At 39.6% G+C, this 19,911-nt stretch overlaps 1 non-coding gene across 1 annotated transcript; it reads right to left on the bottom strand.

Moving 5' to 3' along the window:
- Positions 1-426: 426 nt before the first annotated feature.
- Positions 427-560, bottom strand: LOC126029389 (small nucleolar RNA SNORA51). The gene has a single exon (XR_007503000.1). It is a non-coding gene; the product is annotated as a small nucleolar RNA SNORA51 (small nucleolar RNA).
- Positions 561-19,911: the final 19,351 nt, after the last annotated feature.

Here is a 19,911-nt window from a genome sequence, read left to right as displayed (position 1 = left end):
TCTCTCAGGAGATTGAAGTACCTGAGTGCAGCGTGTGGAAGGGAGAGTCTGAGGCTCACATACAGAGAGCAGAGAAACAAGGACCAAGGGAGTGAGAAGAAAAAAGATAAAATTGGAAGAACCAAGACAAAGAAATGTAAGAGATCAAGAGTGACAGTGAAGGGACTGGGAGAGAAAGAGAAACAGACAGTGGCAGATACTGAAAGAAAGCTCTGCAGAGGACAGAGAGAGGAAACAGGAAAAGTAGCAGTGAAACTGTACCAAATTGAGCTTCTTGGATTTACTTCATTCCTGTCTTTCCATCTGAGTCTGTCATGTGCAGACCCCAGCCACCAAGGGCAAATCTTGTATTCTAAAGAAATGAATTCATAGGTAGAGAAATGAAGGTCAGATGGACAGGTAATATTCAAAGATTGTGAAGAAATTTCTTGTCCCCCCCATTCACAATACAGAACAGGCAAAGGGCCTGGGTTGAGGTGTATATGGGGTGCATTTACTGTACCTCCTCTTTGTATACAGTCAGTATAAAGAACACAGCCTGTGGCAAGCATTGGGAGGCCTTATCTTTTCTTTTTTTGATTTACATATATATATACACATACATACATATATGTGTGTGTGAGTGTATAAATCCTTCACCAGTGCAACATTCCCATCACCAATATCCCAGGTGTCCTTCCTCCCCACCCTACACTGGCCTGTACTCTATACAGGCTTTCTACTTTCCTCATTCAGTCACATTTTGTTATGAGTTCTCAGTGTAATTATTTCTGTGACTGCACTAAAAATCCCTGTTGTGAGTTTCATGTCAGTAGCTGAACCCTCCAGTCCTCCTCTGTTTTTTATCTGAGAATCATTACATAAATGTTTTTCATTTTTCTTAAAAACCATAGATGAGGAGATGACAGCACCCTTCTGCCTCTCTACTCTGCTGTCCTGCATTTTCGGCCTGATTTCACCCTTGGTGCGGCCCATCAGCCAGCCTGCTTTCCTGTGAGCTTTCCGGGGAGTCTGCCTTCCTGTGAGCCTTCCGTGGAGGTGAGTCGACACGCCCAGAAAGGGAGGAGCCAGTGAACTTCGCTGGATCTCAGATGCCAGCACCCTTCTGCCTCTCTACTCTGCTGTCCTGCATTTTCGGCCTGATTTCACCCTTGCTGCGGCTCATCAGCCAGCCTGCCTTCCTGTGAACTTTCCGGGGAGTCTGCCTTCCCGTGAGCCTTCCGTGGAGGTGAGTCGACATGCCCAGAAAGGGAGGAGCCACTGAACTTCGCTGGATCTCAGATGCCAGCACCCTTCTGCCTCTCGACTCTGTTGTACTGCATTTTCGGTCTGATTTCACCCTTGGTGCGGCTCATCAGCCAGCCTGCTTTCCTGTGAGCTTTCCGGGGAGTCTGCCTTCCCGTGAGCCTTCTGTGGAGGTGAGCCGACACGCCCAGAAAGGGAGGAGCCACCGAACTCTGCTGGATCTCACATGCCAGTACCCTTCTGCCTCTCTACTCTGCTGTCCTGCATTTTCGGCCTGATTTCACCCTTGGTGCGGCTCATCAGCCAGCCTGCCTTCCTGTGAACTTTCCGGGGAGTCTGCCTTCCCGTGAGCCTTCCGTGGAGGTGAGTCGACACGCCCAGAAAGGGAGGAGCCACTGAACTTCGCTGGATCTCAGATGCCAGCACCCTTCTGCCTCTCTACTCTGCTTTCCTGCATTTTTGGCCTGATTTCATCCTGAGTGCGGCCCATCTGTCAGCCTGCCTTCCTGTGAGCCTTCCGTGGAGGTGAGTCGACACGCCCAGAAAGGGAGAAGCCAGAGGAGCACGGTTGCTCCGCTCCCCTTCGCGACGGTGCACAGCATTTAGCCGATGAATACAATCACAACACATAGAAAAACACGCAGTACTAGTGTGATAATGGGGAAACAACATGGGCCAGTGCCAGACATAGAGAATGAAGATGGCAACTCTGATGACTTGAACATGATCAACCACCTAGTCAGTCTCTCAGATAAGGAGTTTAGAGTTGCAATATGGAACATGTTCAAAGAACTCAAACAAAGTATAGAAGAGAAAACTAAAAAGAATCAGGAGAATATGAAGATAGAAATGAGAAAACTCCAAACGAAAATTTCAGATCAAATAACAGGTCTGAGAAACTCAGTAGATGAATTGAAGAAAAACATGTTTGAGATTTCCCACAGGTTAACAGCAGCTGAGGATAGAATCAGTACACTGGAAGATGAGATACATAACAATTACATACAGCAGAAGAAATTGGAAAAAAGCCTCAAAGCAAATGATCAAACAATGGAAAAATTACTCAAAGAATGGGAACAGATGAAAATAGAAGTCTATGATAAGCTCAACAGAAACAACTTAAGAATCATTGGAGTCCCAGAGACTCAGGAAGAAAATCTCCGGGAAGAATCAACAGTCAAGAACATCATTAAAGAGAAACTACCAGAGATAATGAATACATGTGATCAAATCCTGCATGCCCGAAGAGTGCCAACTAAAAGAGACCCCAGAAAAAACACCCCAAGACACATCCTAGTCACAATGACGAATCCCATAGATAGAGACAGAATTCTGAAAGCAGCAAGATCGAAAAGAGAAATTACATTTAAGGGAACATCCTTGAGATTTACTGCAGACCTGTCATCAGAAACACTCAAGGCCAGAAGGCAGTGGTGGGACATAGTGACAAAACTCAATGAAATAAATGCTTCGCCTAGAATACTGCACCCAGCAAAACTCACTTTCAGGTTTGAAGGAACAATACATAGTTTCACAGACAAACAACAGCTCAAAAACTTCACAGACTCAAAACCATTCTAAAAAGAAAAACTGAATGGCATACTTTAAGACAAGGCTTACCAACAGACACACCAAACTTTAATATAAAGATGGCACTAACTCCCAGGACAATTCTTTCTCTCAATGTCAATGGACTAAATGCACCAGTTAAGAGACACAGAGTGGCTAAATGGATCAAAAAACTCAATCCAACCTTCTGCTGCCTACAAGAAACGCACCTGAATAGTCAGAACAAACATAGACTCAAAATAAAAGGCTGGAGGAAAATCATCCAAGCAAACAACACCCAAAAAAAAGCTGGAGTGGCCATATTAATATCAGATGATGCAAACTTTATACTTAGGAATGTTGTAAGGGACAAAGATGGACATTTTGTATTAATCAAGGGATATGTGCAGCAGGAAGAAAAAAACCCTCCTAAACGTATATGCACCGAATGAGGGGCCAGCAAAATATTTAATACAACTGTTGACAAATCTGAAAAATAATATTAATAACAACACAATAATTGTGGGAGACCTCAACACGGCATTGTCAACACTAGACAGGTCAACCAGACTGAAACCCAACAAGAATATACTAGACCTGAGGAGAGAAATGGAAGTAAGAGGCCTAGTAGATATATACAGGACACTCCACCCCCAGAAGCCTGGATACACATTTTTCTCTAATGTACATGGGACATTCTCTAGGATAGACTACATGTTAGCACACAAAACATACCTCCATAATATCAAGAGGATAGAAATTTTGCAGGCTGCCTTTGCTGACCACAAAGCCCTGAAATTATATATAAATTACAAAGGGACACAGAAGAAAAATTTTAACACCTGGAAGTTAAATAGCCTCATACTGAATAATCAGTGGGTCCGAGATGAAATTAAAGAGGAAATCAAAACCTTCCTGAAAACAAATGACAATGGAGACATAATTTATCAGAACCTATGGGACACAGCAAAAGCAGTACTGAGAGGAAAATTTATAGCTTTGCAAGCACACATCAGGAAAGAAGAAGGGGCATACCTGAATAGCTTAATGACGCAGCTCATAGAATTAGAAAGTGCTCAACAAAAGGATCCAAAAATAGGGAGGCAGAAGGAAATAACAAAGCTGAGATCAGAAATCAATGAAGTGGAAACCAGAAAAACCATCCAAAAGATCAACGAAAGCAGAAGTTGGTTCTTTGAAAAAATAAACAAGATTGATAGACCACTGGCAAAACTAACAAAGAAAGAAAGAGAGAGAAACTTGATAACTCATATTAGGAATGAAAAAGGAGAGATCACTACTGATATGGTAGAGATTCAAAGGGTAATCAGAAACTACTTTGAGAAACTCTATGCCACTAAAAATGAAAACCTGGAAGAAATGGATAAATTTTTGGAATCTTATAATCTTCCACGATTGAATGAAGAGGATGTAGCATATCTAAACACACCCATTACTATTGAGGAAATTAAGAAAGTAATCAAATGTCTGCCCAAAAACAAAAGCCCAGGCCCAGATGGATTTACTAATGAATTCTTTCAAACCTTTCAAGAGGAACTACTACCAATCCTGGCAAGACTCTTTCATGAAATTGAAAAAACAGGAAAACTTCCAAATAGCTTTTATGAAGCCAACATTACCTTGATACCTAAACCAGACAGAGATGCTACGAAAAAAGAAAATTACAGACCAATATCGCTGATGAATGCAGATGCAAAGATCTTCAACAAAATCCTGGCAAATAGGATTCAATGCCTCATTAAGAAGATCATCCACTACGATCAAGTAGGTTTTATTTCAGGAATGCAAGGCTGGTTTAACATCTGTAAATCTATCAACATAATACACAACATCAACAGCAAGAAAAATAAAAATCACATGATCATATCAATCGACGCAGAGAAAGCATTTGACAAGGTCCAACACCCATTCTTGATCAAAACTCTCAGCAAGATGGGAATGGAGGGAACCTTTCTCAATATAGTTAAGGCCATCTACCACAAGCCAGAGGCAAATATTGTCCTCAATGGAGAAAAACTGAAAGCCTTTCCTCTAAATTCTGGCACAAGACAAGGCTGTCCTCTCTCACCACTCCTATTCAACATAGCACTGGAACTACTTGCTATAGCGATTAGGCAAGAAAAAGATATCAAGGGAATCCAGATAGGAAAGGAAGAAGTCAAGCTCTCACTGTTTGCAGATGACATGATGCTCTACTTAGAAAACCCTAAAGACTCTACCAAAAAGCTTCTAGAAACAATAGACTCATATAGCAAGGTAGCAGGCTACAAAATTAACACACAAAAATCAATGGCCTTTCTATACACCAATAGTAATAAGGAAGAAATAGACATTAAGAAAACAACCCCATTCACAATAGTGCCACACAAACTCAAATATCTTGGAATCAACTTGACTAAAAATGTGAAAGACCTATACAAAGAAAACTATAAAACTCTGCTCCAAGAAATAAGAGAGGACACGTGGAAATGGAAACACATACCCTGCTCATGGATTGGCAGGATTAACATCATCAAAATGGCAATACTCCCCAAGGCGTTATACAGATTCAATGCTATCCCTCTAAAGATACCTATGACATTCTTCAAAGAGGTAGATCAGGCACTTTTGAAATTTGTTTGGAACAATAAACACCCTCGAATAGCTAAAGCAATCATTGGGAAAAAGAATATGGGAGGAATTACTTTCCCCAATTTTAAACTTTACTACAAAGCAATAGTTATCAAAACAGCATGGTATTGGAATAAAGACAGGCCCTCAGATCAGTGGAATAAGCTTGAATACTCAGAGAATGTTCCCCAGACATACAATCATCTAATTTTTGATAAAGGAGCAAAAAATCCTAAATGGAACAAAGAAAGCCTCTTCAACAAGTGGTGTTGGCAAAACTGGGTAGCCACTTGCAAAAAATTGAACTTAGACCCCCAGCTAACATCATGTACGAAGGTAAAATCCAAATGGATTAAAGACCTCGATATCAGCCCCAAAACCATAAGATATATAGAACAATACGTAGGTAAAACACTCCAGGACATTGAGGCTAAAGGCATCTTCAAGGAAGAAACTGCACTCTCCAAGCAAGTGAAAGCAGAAATTAACAGATGGGAATATATTAAGCTGAGAAGCTTCTGCACCTCAAAGGAAATAGTGCCCAAGATACAAGAGCCACCCACTGAGTGGGAGAAACTATTCACCCAATACCCATCAGATAAGGGGCTAATCTCCAAAATATACAAGGCACTGACAGAACTTTACAAGAAAAAAACATCTAATCCCATCAAAAAATGGGGAGAAGAAATGAACAGACACTTTGACAAAGAAGAAATACAGATGGCCAAAAGACACATGAAAAAGTGCTCCACATCACTAATCATCAGGGAGATGCAAATCAAAACAACGATGAGATACCACCTCACACCACAGAGAATGGCACACATCACAAAGAATGAGAATAAACAGTGTTGGCGGGGATCTGGGGAGAAAGGAACTCTTATCCACTGCTGGTGGGAATGCCGTCTAGTTCAACCTTTATGGAAAGCGATATGGAGATTCCTCCAAAAACTGGAAATCGAGCTCCCATACGATCCAGCTATACCACTCCTAGGAATATACCCTAGGAACACAAAAATACAATACAAAAACCCCTTCCTTACACCTATATTCATTGCAGCTCTATTTACCATAGCAAGACTCTGGAAACAACCAAGATGCCCTTCAACAGACGAATGGCTAAAGAAACTGTGGTACATATACACAATGGAATATTATGCAGCTGTCAGGAGAGATGAAGTCATGAAATTTTCCTATACATGGATGTACATGGAATCTATTATGCTGAGTGAAATAAGTCAGAGAGAGAGAGAAAAACGCAGAATGGTCTCACACATTTATGGGTTTTAAGAAAAATGAAAGACATTCTTGCAATAATAACTTTCAGACACAAAAGAGAAAAGAGCTGGAAGTTCCAGCTCACCTCAGGAAGCTCATCATAAAGAGTGATGAGTTTAGTTGGATAAATAACTACATTTTGAACTGTCCTAATAATGAGAATGTATGAGGGAAATTGAGAACCTGTTTAGAGTACAGGCGGGGGTCAGGTGGGGAGGAGGGAGACTTGGGACATTGGTGATGGGAATGTTAAAAAAAAAAATACCACCTTAGGGGCAGAGAGATAACTTGGAGGTAGGGCATTTTACCTGGCATGCAGAAGGACGGTGGTTCGGAAAAAAAAATCATATATGAATGAGACCATTCTTTGTCTATCTCTCTCACTCTGACTTATTTCACTCAGCACAATAGATTCCATGTACATCCATGTATAAGAAAATTTCATGACTTCATCTCTTCTGACGGCTGCATAATATTCTATTGTATTTATGTACCATAGTTTTTTAGCCATTCATCTATTGAAGGGCATATAGGCTGTTTCCAGAGTCTTGCTATTGTAAACAATGCTCCAATGAATATAGGTGTGAGAAAGGAATTTTTGTATTATATTTTTGTGTTCCTAGGATATATCCCTAGTAGTGGTATAGCTGGATCGTATGGGATCTCAACTTCTAGCTTTTGGAGAAATCTCCATATCTCTTTCCACAAAGGTTAGACTAGAAGACTTTCCTACCAGCAGTAAATAAGAATTCCTTTCCCTCCACATCCCCACCAACACTGCTTGTTCTCATTCTTTGTGATATGTGCCAATCTCCATGGCGTGAGATGGTACCTCATAGTTGTTTTGATTTGCATCTCCCTGATGATTAGTGATGTGGAGCATTTTTCATATGTTTTTTAGCCATTTGTATTTATTTTTTGTCGAAGTGTCTGTACATTTCTTCTCCCCCATTTTTTGATGAGGTTAGATGATTTTTTTCTTGTAAAGTTGTGTCAGTGTCTTGTATATTTTGGATATTAACCCCTAATCTGATGTGTATTGGGTGAATAGTTTCTCCCATTCAGTGGGTGGCTCTTGTATTCTGGGCACTATTTTCTTTGAGGTGCAGAAGCTTCTCAGCTTAATAAGTCCCATCTATTTATTTCTGCTTTCACTTGTTAAGAGAGTACTGTTTCCTCTTTAAAGATACCTTTAATCTCAATGTCATGGAGCTTTCCCCTACATGTTGTTCTATATACTTTATGGTTTCAGGTATGATATCTAGGTCTTTAATCCATTTGGATTTTACCTTTGTACATGATGTTAACTGGAGGTCTAAGTTCACTTTTTTACAAGTGGCTATCCAGTTGTGCCAACACCACTTATTGAAGAGACCTTCCCTGTTCCATTTAGGATTTCTTGCACTTTTATCAAAAATTAGGTGACAGTATATCTGGGGAACATTCTCTGAGTACTCAAGTCTGTTCCACTGATCAGAGGGTCTGTCTTTATTCCAGTACCATGCTGTTTTGATAACTATGGCTTTGTAATACAGTTTAAAGTTGGGGAAAGTAATACCTCCCATATTCCTTTTTTTGAGCTATTTGTAGGTGTTTATTTTCCAAATGAATTTCAGAAGTGTTTGGTCCACTTCTTTGAAGAATGTCATGGGTATCTTTAGAGGGATCATATTAAATCTGTACAAAGCTTTGGGGAGCATTGTCATTTTAATGATATTAATCCTGCCAATCCAAGAGCAGGGTATGGATTTCCATTTTCCATGTGTCTTCTCTTATTTTGTAATGCAGGGTTTTATAGTTTTCTTTGTATAAGTCCTTCACATCTTTAGTCAAATAGACTCCAAGATATTTTATTTTGTGTGACACTAATGTGAATGGGGTTGTTTCCTTAATGTCCATTTCTTCGGTTTACTAAGTTTTTCTCTTTCTTGTTCTATGTGAGTTTTGCTAGTGATTTATTCCTTTATTTTATTTTTTTCAAAGAACCAACTCTTGCTTTCATTGTTATTTTGGATTGTGGTTTGAATTCCCAATTCATTCATTTCTGCTTTAAGCTGTTTTATTTCCCTCCATCTAGTATTTTGGGTTCACTTTGCTGATCACTATTCAATTTATACACTATGCCAATGAGTTATCTGTAGGCTCCTTCTTCCTCCCAGATGAGTGCTTGCAAAGCTATAAATTTTCCTTTTACTATGTCCCAGAAATTCTGATAAATTGTGTTCTTATTCTTGTTTGTTTCTAGGAATGTTCTGATTGTCTCTTTGATTTTAATCTCTGACCCACTTGTTGTTCAGGAGTGAGCGATTTAATTTTCAGGTATTAAATTTTCCTCTGTGTCTGTTTGTAATTCACTCCTAATTTACAATTTCTAACTTCCTTATTTTATGGAGATGTTTTATTGGCCAGCATATGGACTATCTTGGAGAATGACCCAGGTACATTGGAGAAGAATGTGTATCCAGTTTAGTGGGGACAGAGAGCCCTATTATATATATATATATATATATATATATATATATATATATATATATATATATATATATATATAAAGCCCATTATCTTTCATTTCTCCATACTAAGCCAGTGTATTCTTGTTAGGCATTAGCCTGTTTGTCTATCAAGAGATGACAGGGCAGTGCTAAAGTCTCCCAACACTATTGTGTTGATATTGATGTATTCCTTCAAATTTGTCAGAAATTTGACCCTGATTGATGCATATATGTTTAGGAGTGTGATTTCTTCCTGTTGTACACATACCTTGATTATTAAGAAGTGTCCATCTTATCCCTTAAAACATGTTTAAGTCTAAGGTCTGTGTCATCTGATATGACACAGTATGGCCACCATACTTTAAGGGAGTTTTTTATTGAATGATTGTCCTCCAGCCTTTGATTTTGAGTCTGTCTTTGTTCTAATTATTCAGATGTTTCTTGCAGATAGAAAAATTAGAATTCATTTTTTGATCCATTTTGCCACTCTGTGTCTCTTAACTAGTGCATTTGGTCCACTGTAGTTGACAGGCTTACTTGCCATGTTATTACATGCCATCTTTTTGAAGGGTTTGGTGTGTATGTTTTGGTCTGTATTATCTTAAAATAGATCTCTTACTCATGTTTAAAGGCTGGTTTTGAGTCTTTAAAGATCCTGAGCTGTTGTTTTTACATGAAGCTGTGCATTACTTTTTCAAACCTGAATATGAGTTTGGCTGAGTGATTACACTGGGCAAAGCATTCATTTTGTTGAGTTTTGTCATTCTATCCCACCACTCCCTTCAGGCCTAGAATTTCTTGTGACAAATTTGCTACAAATCCTAAAGATGCTCATTTAAATGTACTTTCCCTTTTTGATCTTCCTGCTTTCAGTATTCTACCCCTATTTGTGGCTTTATCATTGTGACTAGGTTGTGTCATGGGGTGCTTTTCTTTGAGTTCCTTTTAGCTGATACTCATTGGACATGCAGAATTGGGTTGCATGAAATTTTTAGCTCTGGAAGTTTCTCTGCAATGATCTCCTTGACTCCTGTTTCTTTAGGAGAATTTTCTTTCTGGGTCTATGGGACTCCAATGATTCTTATGTCATTTCTGTTGTGTTTATCAAATACTTCTATTTTCAGCTGTTCACATTATTTAAAAATTTTTTCCATTTTCTGTTCATTTGATTTAAGGATCTTTTTTAATCTCTTCTGCTGTATGAAGTTGTTGTGCATCTCATCTTCCAGCTCACTGATTCTGTCCTTAACTACAGTTGCTCTATTGAAGAGGCTTTCCAATTAGATGATTATTTTACCAACAAATTTTGAGTCCTATTATTTCAGTTTAAAATTTTCTCACTCCCACTTTCATATCCTCTTGATTCTTATTGTGATTCTTTCTGATCATTCAACTATCTCTTTTAGTTCTTTGACCATTTCCAGATTTATTCTCTAAAGTTTGTAACATCCATCCTTTTAAAGGAACTTTGACCCCAAGTCCAAAGGAGGGCACTAGGCTCAAGAAGCCTTAGGGCATCAGATTGAGAGGTCCAGCTGTCTGTCATTCTATCTAGGGAAGATAGAATCTAGGGAAGGCACTAAACTGAAGAGCCACATGTACCCACAAAAGCAGTGCTCTAAGACACCAAGACACCAAGAGATTTTAGTCACCTGTCCATGAGGCATTCAGGGAAATGGAGAAACTAACAGGGAACTTTCCATAAATATTATTTAAGGCATACTTCACTAGCATCCTAAGAACTTTTCTTTGAGCCTTTCTTAAAGACTACTCAGATTTATAAAAATTCGCCTTGCCACGAGCAATTTTTCATGTTTAAGTAATTCCTTATTTGTCTTACAAAATTATTAACCACCCTCAAATATTTCAGGCCTCAACTCAGAATACATGAACTGGAGCAAGGCCCAAAACAATAGCCAGTCCCTTGCTAAAGGAACACGGAAGCTGAAAGTTATGCCAGGCCCTAAGTGAGTAATAATAAGCATACACCTTGCCCTGCACATTTTGGTCTAGTACAGTGTAAGAACTAACAATTATATCTGCAATTATACCTTGCCAAGAAAATTAGTATAAGTGTAAGTATTCTACTCAAACCCAGGTTAGAGAGACAAAAATAGAGATAAAAATAAAGAGACAAAATGCAACATAACTTCTGAGTGTCTGAATCCCTGATCCTATTTCACTGACTTCCTATACCCACCTTCCTGAGCTGATATTCTGAAAAGTCTCATAGTGTCCAGACCAAGCAGGCTGTGACAAAGTCTTTATCATAGAGGCTAGATAGATGGTCAGCACTTGTTGAGTCTACAGAGCTACTGTCATATTCTTTGCACGGTGGCTTTCTGCATTGTTTCCCCCTTGTGTCCTTTGCAGTGTAATGTATTCTATATGTTGTGCTGAGGTTCATTAATTGCAGGATATCAGTGAAGCTTGCTCTTAGCTTCCTGCTGGCTTCCTTCTGGGAGTGTGGGTAGAGTGCAGGGCACTTTGCACCTCAGGGTTTAGGGTATTAATCCGCACTGTTGTTACTTCCTCACTCTGGTTTCTTTCTGGGTTGCAGTGTGTATCTTGGCACTTGCCACCCTCAGGGGGTATGGGAGAGCCTCCACACTGTTTTTCAGTCCTTCTACTGGTTCCTTTCTAGGACAGGGGCAGGCATAGCATGGGTAGTGGCATTTTTAATTCTGCAGGCTAGTATTGGGTGGACTCATCATGCTGTTAGTTGGTCCTATTGCTAGTTCTCTCTCTGACTTGGATCTTTTTTGGCTGGTACTCTTCAGGCATCAGAATGTGGGTGTAAGCATTTTTCCGTTTTGGTGCCATAACCCTTGTCCTGCAGGCATGATGACTAAATACCAGCAGGACTGCTATGCTATAGGCTTAGCCCTCCTGAAAAAGGTGGTGTGGTTCTGGCAGACACTGCTGAGAAAAGGTCAGTTGTGCCCTTGGTTAGCCCTTGGCAGGATCGCAACAATGAGCTTATTAAACATTAATTCATACTGAGAATTAAAAATGCCAAGTAGATTTAAAAAAACTGAGTGCCTTTGCCCCTTGCATAAAAATAAAAATTTCTGGAACACACTTTACTTACACCAAGCTGGTAGATTCTACAATAATATTTTCCCATGTGAGTTGGGTACTGGAGAGCAGTTTAAAGGGGACCCCAGGCCTTCCCGAAGCCCCACCCTGCACAAATGCAATGGGGGTTGGGAGCAGGCTGCCAAACTTCCGGCTTCCAGCACAACTAGGGAACTAGCTTCCTCTCTCTGGGACCGGAAGCCTTGGCAGCATGGGGAATAGTGCGACTCCAGGCCAAAGGCCCTTTTACCAAGCCTAGGGGAGACTGTGGGACTAGGCCTCCTCACCAACAGCCTTCCCTCTCCTTCCTCTTGGAACTCCAGGGCTTCCTGAGGTGGCTCCCAGGGAGCAGTTTAAAGGGGACCACAGGCCTTCCCAAAACCCCACCCTGCACAAGTAGGGCTTTCTTGCGAAATCTGATGCCAACTTTTCTTCCACCAATGTATATTTCCTACTTTTTTTTTTATAAATTACAGTTATATTTTATATAGTTTTAACTATATAGTTATATTTTATATTTATATTTATAAATATAGTAAATTATAGTAAGTATAATAGGATACCAGGGTTTCATCTATGTTTACAATATATATAATGTCTGCATTGTATTCTTTCCTTTCCCCATTGGCTCATCACCTTACAGGCTCTCTTATAGCCCTTTACTCTCCCCACAATGCCTATCGCCCTACATTTAATCATTTTTACCTTCAGTTCTTTGCTCCTTATGAAGCAGATAATTATCCTCCCTCAAGCCAGTTTCCAGCCAGCTTCCAAAGTAAAACACTAGACTCTCACCCTGAGAAGAAAACAATACTCTGTTTCTATTAATCTGCTCCCAGCGGCCTACTTCCTCATCTTCTTTCACTTTTTACCAGTGCTTGCTACCATACTCAGTGTCTGAGAAACCTCCACTCAAAGACAATTCCTGATATAGAACTGCTGGGAATCCTTTGCAGCCTCCAGGTGGCCAAATCACAACCCAACATCCAGACTCAACACCCTCCCCACAACTATTTCTAAAGACATAAAAGGGACATGTGTATGTCCTTTGTATATATTATATGTATTCTCTTAACATTTATAACTCTTTGTGAATATCCTCTCATATAGTGACAATCTTGCCCACTGATTTTTGTTGCTGTTGTCCCCCCTCCCGCTTTGGTATCTGTTCAATAAGGAATTCTGGTAGAAGAGTCTCTCTGTATAGAATTCATAATAGAACCAAGTTACAGGGAATGTTGGACTTGTTCCCTTGACCTCCAGATGTATCAATAATACCCGTGGCACTGTTCCTCTTTTGCACAGGCACATTAAATGGGAAAATGTTACATTATGCAAACAAGTTCTTATCTAATAGAGATGGGAACACAAATTTTGTAATGCAGTTAGGCCTTGTACCCTGAACATTGGCATAATAACTTGGCTCAGGCCTCAGAAGAATTGGCATTGCCTATACACCCCTGAACCATGGATACCATCTATGGAAATAACCATAATTGTCTATAACACTACCAGGAATTACTAAGGAAGACCCTACCAATGCTCTGACATTGATTTATTTCAAAGAGTGTTCTCTTAACTCCCAGAAGTTAGCAAGAGTAACAACCTGCTTCAGGACAGGTCTCTCTGCATCTACTTCATCTCTAGGTGAAACTAGAGGACACTTCATCTCAGCTTGACTTCGAAGAAGGAAATGCGAAGAAACCAGACTCTTTAACTACAGGAACCTGACACCAACAACAGCTAATGTGCGGAAAAAGTTTCACCAGGACCACGGAGAATGACTCAGGGGTTGGGCAGCCTGCTATGCCTGGAGCCCAGAGTCAGTCTTATGCCAGCAAACTTCAGGAGTGACGCCTCCTTGTAATTAGGTCAAGGCTTTTTTTCCATTTTCCCCATATTTTGCTGGGCCTATCAGGGGTCCTCAAACTTTTTAAACAGGGGGCCAGTTCACTGTCCTTCAGACTGTTGGAGGGCCAGATTATAGTAAAAACAAAAATTATGAACAAATTTCTATGCACACTGCATATATCTTATTTAGAAGTGAAGAAACAAAATGGGAATAAATACAATATGTGGCCCACGGGCCGTAGTTTGAAGACCCCTATATGCAAACAATGGCGATTGCCACTCTCACACCGTTACTACTGTATTTTTTTTTTAAACAACTTATTCTTTAAGAAAGGAAGAAACAGCTCACTAAACTTTACAAAAGTAACTTTAAGGGTCGGAGAGATAGCATGTAGGTAAGGCATTTGCCTTGCATGCAGAAGGACAGTGGTTCGAATCCTGGCATCCCATATGGTCCCCTGAGCCTGCCAGGAGCCATTTCTGAGTGTAGAGCCAGTAGTAACCCCTGGGTACTGCTGGGTGTGACCCAAAAACAAACAAACAAACAAAAAGTAACTGTAGTAAAATGCCTGTCTCAAACACTGGCATTGAATGGGAAGGAGGGAGGGGTGCATTGGTGGTGGGAATGTTGCACTGGAAAGAGGGGGTGTTTTGTTTATGACTGAAACCCAACTACAATCATGTTTGTAATCATTGTGCTTAAATAAAGAATTTATATTAGAAAAAAATTATAAAATACATATAATGTTTAAATGGCTGTCTAGTGATTGTGCTGACACATAATATTTAACCCTATGGCTAAAAAACATGTCGTGCTTGACCTACCCAAGTTCCTGCTATTGTTAACTTTTGATTAAATGTGAGGCAGACTCCAAACTGAGCTGTCAATTCTGACAGCTCTTGAATGTGTTTAATCTCTGAATATCCACTCTTGGCTGACTCCTCACTCCCATCCTCCTACCAAGTAACCCTGAAGCCCATCTCAGTGCTGCCTGACTCAGCTGATTTGCAGCATTCTGGAAATATCTCAGTAATGATATTTTGACAGTTGTTTCTTATAGGTTTCTTTCTGGCTCTCTGAAACCACTATGCTGTTCCAGTTAAATTTTCCCCAAATATATATTGTTGCCTGTTGACTTTTATTGAGGATAATTTCTATCTTCATTTATTTTAAGACTCTTCTGTTAAATGGACAGGTTTTGTAACTCATCTTCCAGCTCACTGATTCTGTCCTTAGCAGCTTTTACTCTGCTGATGAGGCATTCCAGAGAAAATAAGGCTGCAAAGAGTGCAGAGGGCTCTTCTACATTGTATTTTTGGGCTTCTGGGTTATATTCCAAGAAGTGGACTACTGGGTCATAGGGAAGCTCAATTTCTAATTTTCTGAGGAATATCTGTATTGTTTTCCAAAAGGGCTGGACCAGCCAACATCCCCACCAGTTGTGAATGAAAGTCCCTTTCTTCCAGCATCCATGACAGCACTGGTTGCTTTTGTTCTTTTTGATGTGTGCCAGTCTCCATGGTGTGAGATAATATCTCATTGTTGTTTCTATTTGCACCTCATTGATGACGAATGTGTCTTTTGAACATCTGTATTTCCTTATGAAGGAAATATTTGTTTATATCTTTTCCCATTTTTAGATACTGTTAGATTATTTTCTTGTTAAACTTTGCCAGGGCCGTTTATAAGAGAGATATTTTTAGAACTTTATTTATTCATGTACTGATTAATTGATTGTTTTTTTTTTTTTTGTCACAGCCAGCAGTGTTCCAGGGTTACTCCTGCTCTGCACTCAGAAATTGCCCTTGGCATGCTAGGCGACCATAAAGGATGCAGGGAATTGAACCAGGTCCCTCTGGATCGACTACATGCAAGGCAAATGCCCTACTACTGTGCTATCTCTCCTGCTTAAGAAAAATATTTTTGTTTTGGACATTAGTGCCATTTTTTTGGTAAAAGTTTGGTCTGTTTGTGAGGTATATTTTGCCTTAAAGGACCCTCTTAAGTTCTTCTTTTAAGTTGGCTTGTTGCAATGTTCCTTAGCTCTTGAAACTGTGTATCCTTCTTTCAAACCTGAAGGAGTCTGGTGGATGAAGGTACTGTATTCTCCAGTGTAAAAGACGACCCCCTACTTTTCCTGTTAAAATATAGTGTTTGGGGCTGGAGAGATAGCATGGAGGTAGGGTGTTTGCCTTGCATGCAGAAGGACGGTGGTTCAAATTCAGGCATCCCATATAGTCCCCGAGCCTGCCAGGAGCAATTTCTGAGCATAGAGCCAGGAGTAACCCTGAGAGCTGCCGGGTGTGACCCCCCCAAAAATATAAATAAATAATATAAAATAAAATAATAAAATATAGGGTTTGAGTATCGGAAAGCCGCATACCAGTTATGACACCCAGACGCTGGATAGGATGCAGCACTCAATAACTCAGCTCCTCTGTATGCCCTGAAAGATTAATCAGAACAAGCAGAGGACTGAGTGATGATGCCTGGCAGCTGGAATGGGTGCAGAGATAAGAGGGGGAGGATCACTTGTCCCTGAAGCTGGAGTGAGTTTCAGCATGCTGTATATCTGCATATAAGATGACCCCTGACATTTTTTTAATATTTTAGTTAGACACCTTGGTTAAAAACATAATTGTGGTTCGGTTTCTTTTTTTTTTTGTTTTGTTTTTTTGTTTTTTGTTTTTTGGGCCACACCCGGCTGTGCTCAGGGGTTACTCCTGGCTGTCTGCTCAGAAATAGCTCCTGGCAGGCACGGGGGACCATATGGGACACCGGGATTCGAACCAACCACCTTTGGTCCTGGATCAACTGCTTGCAAGGCAAACACCACTGTGCTATCTCTCCGGACCCCATGGTTTGGTTTCAGTCATGTAAAGAACACCCCCATCACCAGTGCAATATTCCCATCACCAATGTCCCAAATATCCCTCCTCCCCACTCCACCCCCACCTGTACTCTAGACAAGCTTTCTATTTTCCTCATATATTCTCATTGTTAGGATAGTTCTCAATGTAGTTATTTCTCTAACTAAACTCACCACTCTTTGCGGTGAGGTTCATGTCGTGAGCTAGAACTTCCAGCTCTCCTCTTTCTGTTTCTGAAAATTATTGCAAGAGTGTCTTTCATTTTTCTTAAAACCCATAGATGAGTGAGACCATTCTGTGTCTTTCTCTCAGCATAGGAGATTCCATTTACATCCATGTATAGGAAAATTTTATGACTTTGTCTCTCCTGATGGTTGCATAATATTCCATTGTATATATGTACCATAGTTTCTTTAGCCTTCATCTGTTGAGAGGCATCTTCGTTGTTACAGAGTCTTGCTATGGTAAATAGTGCTGCAATGAATATAGGTGTAAGGAAGGGATTTTTGTATTGTATTTTTGTGTTCCTAGGTTAATTCCTAGGAGTGGTATAACTATATCATATGGGAGCTCGATTTCCAGTTTTTGTAGGAATCTCCATATAGCTTTCCAGAAAGGTTGGACTAGGCGGCATTCTCACCAGCAGTGGATAAGAGTTCCTTTCTCTCCACATCCCCGCCAACACTGCTTGTTCTCATTCTTTGTGATGTGTGCCAATCTCTGTGGAGTGAGGTAGTACCTCATAGTTCTTTTGATTTGCATCTCCCTGATGATTAGTAACGCGAAGCATTTTTTTCATGTGCCTTTTTGGCCATTTGTATTTCTTTTTTGTCAAATTTCGACCCCTGACTTTTAAGAAATTTTCATGGCCTAAAAAGTCACCTTATAACCAGAAAAATATGGTATTTTTGTGTGATGTATTGATAAAAGTATTTTTGGTTACATTTTATTGAGTTTATTTGCTGTATCTATCCCACCACTGCCTTGATGCCTGTAGTGTTGTTTTTCATACTTAAGCTGTTAATCTTAAGGATACTTATTTCCTTTATTAAACTTGCTACCCTCTGTACTCTATCTATATCTGTAGTTTTCATCATTGTTACTAGAATATTCCTTGGGGTATTTCATTTGGATCTCTTTTAGCTGGTACTCTGGTATTCCAGGATGTTGGCACATGCCCTCTACAGCTCTGCGAACTCTCATCAATGATGTATTCAACTGTTGCTGTTTCATAGGTACGTTCCTTAAGATTTTCTGTGACCCCATAATTCTTATTTTGTTTCCTTTTAATTTATTCCAAATTTCTATTGTCATTTTTATTAATTTGTGTGCTTGTTTTATCTACTGTTTATCTTTAATTTAATTTTATTGAAAACATTCTGATTTAAAAAATACTTCATAGTTGTGTTTTAGACATATAAAGATTCAGGCCCAATCCCCTCATTTCCCTCAATCAGTGTTCCAAGTGCATTCCATAATACCACCCCTCCTTGCCAACCTACCAGTATAACAGTCCTATTTTAAGTTTTGATTGTTAAAGTTAGAGTCTCTTGATTCTATTGTTGTTAAATTTGGCTTGAATTTTTAGTTTTGTCCTTTTTTTAACTCCACTAATGTATGTGAAACCACGTGGCCTCTGGTCCCCATCCTTTAATATTTGTATTTATCTTTCTCCACTCTGTTTCCTCCCTTCTCCTTACTATACTCAGTTCAAGAATGTTAAAGACAAATCCCCCTTAGGCCATTTCATTTCTTCATGCAGTTATTTTGAGGCTTTTCTTTCCCCATCTATGTTGTTGTCTGGTGTCTTTGCACTTCATCTTTAAGCTCACTGATTCTGTCCTCAGTAGCTCTTACTCTTTTGGTAAGGTCCTCCAATGCATTTTGCAATTTTATGAATAAGTTTTATAGTTCAGACATTTCAATTTGTAATTTTCTCATGTTTTATCCCCTATAATCCTGTGTTTCATTGGTATTCCATTTCATTGCTTTTTTGAGTTCATTGAACAGCCTAAGCAAGTCCCCTCTGAACTTCACTCAGGGGTGCCCTAGCTTCCATCAGATCTGCTGGCCCCAAGTCTTTTTGTAGCAGTGGCTGCACTCACCATGGCTGATACCAAAGCTTTCCTTGTCCGTGGTAAGCCTGATTCCATTTGTTGATTCAGCTGCTTTTAAAGTAGCCAGTGGTTGTGCTCCCTCAGATCTCTTCTCACTTCAGATTAGCCTGTTTTCTAATAGATCTATCTGCCATTGGGGGGGGGGCAAGCAATAAGAAACAATCATAATTCAATAAAAAGAAAAATTAATTAAATGAAGACTTTGGGGCCGGTGAGGTGGCACTAGAGATAAGGTGTCTGCCTTGCAAGTGCTAGCCAAGGAAGGACCATGGTTTAATTTCCCAACGTCCCATATGGTCCCCCCAAGCCAGGGGCGATTTCTGAGTGCATAGCCAGGAGTAAGCCCTGAGCATCAAATGGGTGTGGCCCGAAAAACCAAAAAATAAATAAATAAAATAAAATAAAATGAAGACTTTGAAAATTTTTTCTCATATAAGGTTTACATTCGATTTCTGAATATTATACTCAGAATATTTATTTAGGCATATTTAGGATATTCAGGTGGCCAATATTCAGCTTACTGCTTACTTCAGAATTATGAACCAGGTGAAGCAAGTATATGGAAGAAAAATTTTCTGCTTGATTCCAATGTATCATGTTTAGATAGTACATGTTAGTAAATCATTTATATAATAGTAAGTCATTAGTGGCAGCAAGGATATTAGTGATTACATGAGAAACAGAGCATAAATGATTTCTAATGTAATAGAAAGTTTGATTTGATCATTATTTCCATTCCTTGTGAAGATTGTGGCAGAGTAGGGATAGAGGAGTGATTAAGAGATCTGAGAAAATTTAGA

This window comes from Suncus etruscus, chromosome 14 (assembly GCF_024139225.1).
Source record: "Suncus etruscus isolate mSunEtr1 chromosome 14, mSunEtr1.pri.cur, whole genome shotgun sequence".
Classification (NCBI taxonomy): Eukaryota; Metazoa; Chordata; class Mammalia; order Eulipotyphla; family Soricidae; genus Suncus; species Suncus etruscus.
This window is presented reverse-complemented; position numbering and strand designations above follow the sequence as displayed.